The sequence below is a fragment of the Pteropus alecto genome, unplaced genomic scaffold, assembly GCF_000325575.1.
Source record: "Pteropus alecto unplaced genomic scaffold, ASM32557v1 scaffold76, whole genome shotgun sequence".
NCBI classification, from domain to species: domain Eukaryota; kingdom Metazoa; phylum Chordata; class Mammalia; order Chiroptera; family Pteropodidae; genus Pteropus; species Pteropus alecto.
This window is the reverse complement of record NW_006443138.1, coordinates 6021268-6028916: the sequence shown is the minus strand read 5'-3', so window position 1 is coordinate 6028916 and position 7649 is coordinate 6021268.

Sequence of the window (7649 nt, the reverse complement as noted above, 5' to 3'; positions counted from 1 at the left end):
CTTATTATTGACACTTTAAAAATTGTTTTCTGCCTGTTTTGTAGTTTCTGATTAAGGGATCTGATAAACTTCCTTCTACACTTAGCATTCATATCACCAGCTTGGTTGTGGGACCCACACCTTGTGACAGTCAGTTTTATCAGAGGAGTTAAAAAACAATATGATAAAGGAAGAAAAGATCTGCAAATCATGATATTATAAGGAAAGGTTGAAAACTGAAAACACTGAGGATATTTTGCCTGAAGAAAAGAGTATTTGTGGAATATTATAGCTATCTTCAAATAGCTGAAGTTTGGGGTAGATATTTTATTTTTCTATATAGTTACAAGTGTGAGCATTCAAGCAAATGGGCTGAATAAATAGGGGATTCAATTTTGGTTTAATACATGGGAGAAATTTTATTATCTCTCTGAATATGGCATGAACTGCTTCTTGAGAGAATGTGCTCCTCATCACTGGTTGCTATATTACCTGAGAGCCACTTAGAGTGTAAGAAGGTATCATATGTTAAAGGGTTGAATTAAGTGGATTCTAAATTTCCTTTTATCTCTGATTATGCTTCCAAGAACTATCACCTCAGATTTTTCAGTTTCCTAAATTCTGCTTCCCCACACTTCATTCAAATCAAGGCACATTTGTGAAACAGAGCAATATGTATGCACTTGGCACTAGTTGCACATTCTGCAAACCCCCAGCAGACTTGGATTTAGACTGGCATTGTGCTCCTCTTCTATAATCGAATTCAAACACAGGCAGCAGTGAGCTGACAACGGTGCAACACATGGAGTTTCAGCTGCTCTTGGGGAATAGAGGACGTGCCATTGAACAGGTGGCTTCAATTAACAGAGCTGCTGCTGCCAGGGGAAAACAGAAGGAAATAATCAAACCACCTAGGAAACAACGACAGGTAGATGGGGTCAGTCTTGGAGTCCTCTGGAACATCTCCAGAGAACACAGTCCCACTAGGCCAGCACAGCAAAGATTAATTGAAAAGCAGAGCAACAAAGCACTATGTATTCTGTAGGTGTAGCTATCTGTGGCAAAACTGACTTCCCTTTCAAAGCTTTAAAGCACAGTTAAAAAAATGAATACAGAGAAAGAGGTTGCTACTTAATGGGATGACAACAGAGATGTGCTTGAGATAATGACTTCCAAACTGTGAATGAGCCTGTAAAACCCTGAGCGCAGTCCATCTGACTACACTTAAACTGTTCCCAGTGTGCTTTGGAGCCTTCCTGCCCCCATGCCTGCTGGAGCACACGTCTGATTCATTAGCTGAAGTTAGCCTCCAATGCTGCGTCTCTCTCTTTTTAACTGTAGTGACAGAGGAAATGTTCTCTTAGCACAAGGCCAAGAACAGGCTCTTTTCAAAGCATTGTGAGAGATTTTAATGGAATAAGATGGAATGGTCACGGAGGAAGACGGATCAGTACACCTTTGGTCAGCAGCTGCTTGAATTTATTTCATATTAATACAATCCTTTTCAGAGCCTCTGATCACAGTACCATTTCCAAAAAATTTCTTTTTTTCAGAGCAACTCCTATACAACCAAAACACACAAGAGCATTGTATCATTCTGTGCAGGCTACTATCACAAAATATCACAGAATGTGTGGCATTTAAACAACAGAAATTTATTTCTCACAGTTCCGGAGGCTGAAAGTCCAAGATCAAGATGCCAGCACAGTTGGGTTCTGGTGAAGGCCCCCATCCTGGTTTATAGCTGGTGCCTTCTCATTGTACGGAAAAGGTTAAGGGCTCTCTCACATGGTGGAAAAGGGCGAAGGATTTCTCTGAAACCTCTTTCATAAGGCTCTAATCTCATTCGCGAGGGTGCCACCCTCATGCTTGGGTACCTCCCAAAGGCCTCACCTTCTAATATCAACACCTTAAGGCTTAGAATCTCAATATATGAATTTTGGAGGGACACAAGCATTCAGACTATAGCAAGTGTGATGATTGAAGAGCTATGTCAGGTTGGTTGTGGGACCCACACCTTGTGACAGTCAGTTTTATCAGAGGAGTTAAAAAACAATATGATAAAGGAAGAAAAGATCTGCAAATCATGATATTATAAGGAAAGGTTGAAAACTGAAAACACTGAGGATATTTTGCCTGAAGAAAAGAGTACTTGTGGAATATTATAGCTATCTTCAAATAGCTGAAGTTTGGGGTAGATATTTTATTTTTCTATATAGTTACAAGTGTGAGCATTCAAGCAAATGGGCTGAATAAATAGGGGATTCAATTTTGGTTTAATACATGGGAGAAATTTTATTATCTCTCTGAATATGGCATGAACTGCTTCTTGAGAGAATGTGCTCCTCATCACTGGTTGCTATATTACCTGAGAGCCACTTAGAGTGTAAGAAGGTATCATATATTAAAGGGTTGAATTAAGTGGATTCTAAATTTCCTTTTATCTCTGATTATGCTTCCAAGAACTATCACCTCAGATTTTTCAGTTTCCTAAATTCTGCTTCCCCACACTTCATTCAAATCAAGGCACATTTGTGAAACAGAGCAATATGTATGCACTTGGCACTAGTTGCACATTCTGCAAACCCCCAGCAGACTTGGATTTAGACTGGCATTGTGCTCCTCTTCTATAATCGAATTCAAACACAGGCAGCAGTGAGCTGACAACGGTGCAACACATGGAGTTTCAGCTGCTCTTGGGGAATAGAGGACATGCCATTGAACAGGTGGCTTCAATTAACAGAGCTGCTGCTGCCAGGGGAAAACAGAAGGAAATAATCAAACCACCTAGGAAACAACGACAGGTAGATGGGGTCAGTCTTGGAGTCCTCTGGAACATCTCCAGAGAACACAGTCCCACTAGGCCAGCACAGCAAAGATTAATTGAAAAGCAGAGCAACAAAGCACTATGTATTCTGTAGGTGTAGCTATCTGTGGCAAAACTGACTTCCCTTTCAAAGCTTTAAAGCACAGTTAAAAAAATGAATACAGAGAAAGAGGTTGCTACTTAATGGGATGACAACAGAGATGTGCTTGAGATAATGACTTCCAAACTGTGAATGAGCCTGTAAAACCCTGAGCGCAGTCCATCTGACTACACTTAAACTGTTCCCAGTGTGCTTTGGAGCCTTCCTGCCCCCATGCCTGCTGGAGCACACGTCTGATTCATTAGCTGAAGTTAGCCTCCAATGCTGCGTCTCTCTCTTTTTAACTGTAGGGACAGAGGAAATGTTCTCTTAGCACAAGGCCAAGAACAGGCTCTTTTCAAAGCATTGTGAGAGATTTTAATGGAATAAGATGGAATGGTCACGGAGGAAGACGGATCAGTACACCTTTGGTCAGCAGCTGCTTGAATTTATTTCATATTAATACAATCCTTTTCAGAGCCTCTGATCACAGTACCATTTCCAAAAAATTTCTTTTTTTCAGAGCAACTCCTATACAACCAAAACACACAAGAGCATTGTATCATTCTGTGCAGGCTACTATCACAAAATATCACAGAATGTGTGGCATTTAAACAACAGAAATTTATTTCTCACAGTTCCGGAGGCTGAAAGTCCAAGATCAAGATGCCAGCACAGTTGGGTTCTGGTGAAGGCCCCCATCCTGGTTTATAGCTGGTGCCTTCTCATTGTACGGAAAAAGGTTAAGGCTCTCTCACATGGTGGAAAAGGGCGAAGGATTTCTCTGAAACCTCTTTCATAAGGCTCTAATCTCATTCGCGAGGGTGCCACCCTCATGCTTGGGTACCTCCCAAAGGCCTCACCTTCTAATATCAACACCTTAAGGCTTAGAATCTCAATATATGAATTTTGGAGGGACACAAGCATTCAGACTATAGCAAGTGTGATGATTGAAGAGCTATGTCAGGGTATTCTCCCTTTCTCCCTTGAAGGATAAGAATTAAATAATTAACAAACCATGACTCTACAAACCTGGTATGCTAGGTAAGTACCTTCTCTATGATTTGTGATTAGGTGTTACAAAACGTCTGTAAATCTGTGAGTGAAATGTTTAATTATCTTTTGAGCTAGGTGGTTCCTCATTCACTCTTAGTTGTAACTAATCTTTGTGCTTCTGCAGAGGAAACAGAAGGTTCTGACACCATTTGGTTAGCATCGTCCTGAAGCCATGACGAGCACTCCCATGTTCTCAAGGGGTCTCAAATACAGCATTTCTTTCCTGTCAAATTTTTCTTTCCCACAACTCAGATAGTTAGGCACATCCCTTTGTGAAAATGGGTTGGCAAGCACAACAATTTCAGTTTCAGGATATAAGAATTTCTGGTCACTTGTATTGGGATAATTAGAAAATGCAGAAAATAAGGGCTGAGAATAGAAAATAGAGGAAAGTAAAAAAGTTTCTGAGGAGAATCAGAAGCTAATGAGGGAGATTCAGGAAGATGAGATAACAAATCAGGCCTGAGTTGCCTATAGCTTAATATTTCTGTGAGGACAGAGAACTTTGACCTGCAAGATATTGCCAGAATTAGAGATGACTCCCCTCTCTGGAGTAAAACTGACTTTTTGACTTCTTGTATTCTAATCACAGTGAAAGGGAACTTCCATGACACCATGAGGCAGCAACCAAAGAATTTTGTTTGTTTATTTTTCTGGCTTATTTCCTTGACCATTTATTTATCATGAAAGGTAATGCTAAGCTAAAGTCAAATGTTGTGCCCATCACTTCCATCCCTCTGCCAGTGAAATTATTCATGCCTGTCAACATAGTCTAGGGTTCCTGACCTCATATGTCTTCCTTCTTAAAGAGGCAAACACCAAGGACCTGCCCTCTACCCAGAGCTAAGCCCTGTGGACATGCAGGGGCTATTATTTCAAAGGGGGGAGACTTTCTCCCAGGAAGAACTTGTCAGCTCTTGATTATATCACAACATTATTACCTCTTTTGCCATAGGTTCAAAGGTGACATCAAATTAACCACCTTTCTCCACCCCCCGCCTTTTTCCTAATAAAATCATGGGAGGCAAATGAGTACAATATCCAAAAGGGCTTTGCACTAGAGATTCTGTCTGAATTTGTTATTTTCTTCTCTTTCAGTATGATCCATCACCTCAGGAAGAGGCACGCAGATCTTGGGAAATTTCAGATGATATTCAGATGAGAATAACAGATCATAGTCACCCCCTACTAACTTTACGAGTTTCTCAGGAGAAGGGAAAAAATATTACACATGGACTATGAAGAGATCTTTAAGATCATAACATAATGCTGTTTGATTTTCTTATTAGAGAAATGTACTACATGCCCATAGTGCAGTGTTTTGAAAATGCAGAAAAACATGAAAGAACATAAAAATTACCCGTAACTCTATCATTTAAGAGAAGTCTGCTCGAATCAAATCAAGTCTGGCCTGTTTTTGCATGGTTTTAAGCTAAGAATGACTTTTACATTTTTAAAGAGTTGTAAATACCATTTTTACCATTACCACTACCACCATCACCACCATCACCACCACCACCACATAGACACACACACACACGAACATTCAAAAGAGACTTTACATGGCCCACAAAGCTTAAGATATTTACTACCTACCCCTTTACAGAAAAATTTTGCTGACTTGTGATCTAGAAGTAACCACTATTATTTTTGGTGCTTCTTTTTTCAATCTCTATTGAGTACCTGTACAAATTTTTAAGAAGAAAAAAACCTGTGCTGCTATTTGGTTTTGTATCTTGCTTCTCCCCCCAACTTTAATATTACATCATGAACATTTTCCCATGTCATTAAGTTTTTAAAAAACCAATTAAATTGTAATTATATAAGCCCAATATCAACAACTGCCTTTACAGAACAGAACTCTTAGTAGTTAGTTCTACTTCCCTAGACTTCAAAAATTTCAAAGGATGAACATATGTTCACATTTTAAAAATTATTTTTGTGTTAAAATTTACATAACATAATGTTTACCACCTTAAGAAATTTTAAGTGACTGTTCAGTGGCATTAAGTACATTTGCATTGCTGTGCAGCTATCACCACCATCCATCTCCAGGAGACTTTTCATCTTGCAAAACTGAAACTTAGTGCCCAGTAAACAATTAACTCCTCATTCTCTTTTACCCTCTACACCATGATTTTTATACATAACATTTATTTTGGTGTTATACTTTCTGGCTCTTTCCATTTGGTATTTCCTCATCAACATGGGGAATAAAAGTTATCTTTTTGAGCCTTGCTTTTTGAGTTAATGAAGGGAAAGTAATACAAGTATTATAGAAGTACTGTCACTAGTGCTGATGACAGAAACTTTAAAAAATTTGGCTTATGCTAAAAGATTATTTCATAATTCAACTAAAGGTCAACTTGGGGTTTAATAGAAAGTTGTAGAAATGTGGTTAAAATTCTGGCCCTGTGATATATTGACTTAAGATTTAGATTAGTTAACTACTCTGAATCTCAATGTTCTTATGTAAAAACCAAGGGTAATAAAAGTGATAGGGGTGATGTGATGTTTAAATGAAGTATGTGAAGATGATATTAGATAACATAACGTGATGCAAATATTAGCTATTATTATACTGTAAAGATATTTGCTATCTAAGTAATCACTTATCAGAGAAAGAAATATTTTAATGGATATTTTTTGAGTTGCAAGGTCATTACATTGAAATAATAAGGAACAGATGACAATTTCAGAAATTACTTTTTAGCAGCTCAGTTTTTTCCTGGAATTTTACTATTGTCCTGAGAATATCACATGGTTCAAAAGCTGAGCACTTTTGCGTGGCATTTAATTAAAATGTAGCCTGAGCATGTTATATGAAGAATTTTAAATAGTCTTCTTGCTCAATATAAAATATGTCCAATGTCAGCATGTCTTTTTTTTACTTAGAGTTTCCCCATCGAGATGTACTTGACAGTCAATCTGTAAAACAGTTACACTAAACTTTTGTAACTTTTGAAATGCTTTTTAATCTACTGTTTTGTGATAAATTTGTAATTATTGCCTATTGCACTTGCAACAGTTTAAAAGCCAAATATTTCAAAAATAAGGCTAACCTTTATAAACTTGAGTTTTCAAGTTTCCAGTATTATAAAATAGGAAAAACTAATCTTAAAAACATGTTTATTTCCCAAGTACTCTTCTTTGAAAGTTTCCCTCCAGAGAGACAATGTAAGGTGCGTAAATATAAAAATTATTTTTGTTAAATATTAAACATCTGCTAGATTGTCAATTATCTACACCAATCTCCACTGTTAATAAAGTGCAGCAGACCATTGTACTACTCAGCTGCTCTTTATGGCTTCTTGTGGAAATTAGAATTCAGGAACCAGATGATGACAAAGGACATACAGAGTTGCTAGATTCCCCAGAGGGAGAGATTAAACAAAGTTTGTAGATCCTCAAGTTAATATCCTTTCTTTTGCAAAATAACTAAAAAATATTATGAATGTAAGCAAATATAAGAAAGTGAATGGTTGTTTATAAGAGGCCCCTGCAAGCGAAGGACCCCTGAAGCTTCAACTTCGCAGTAAATCCGTCTCTGCTCAGGGAGCCCAGAAAGGGGGTATTATTTTCTTGGGAGGCCACTCCTTTCTCTCTGTCTATCAGTTTTCTGCCTGCCTTTTGCGTTTGTAAAGAATTCAGATAGTGATTATGGAGAGACAAACAGAAGTCATGTTCCTGAACAAAAAGCTCAAGAGT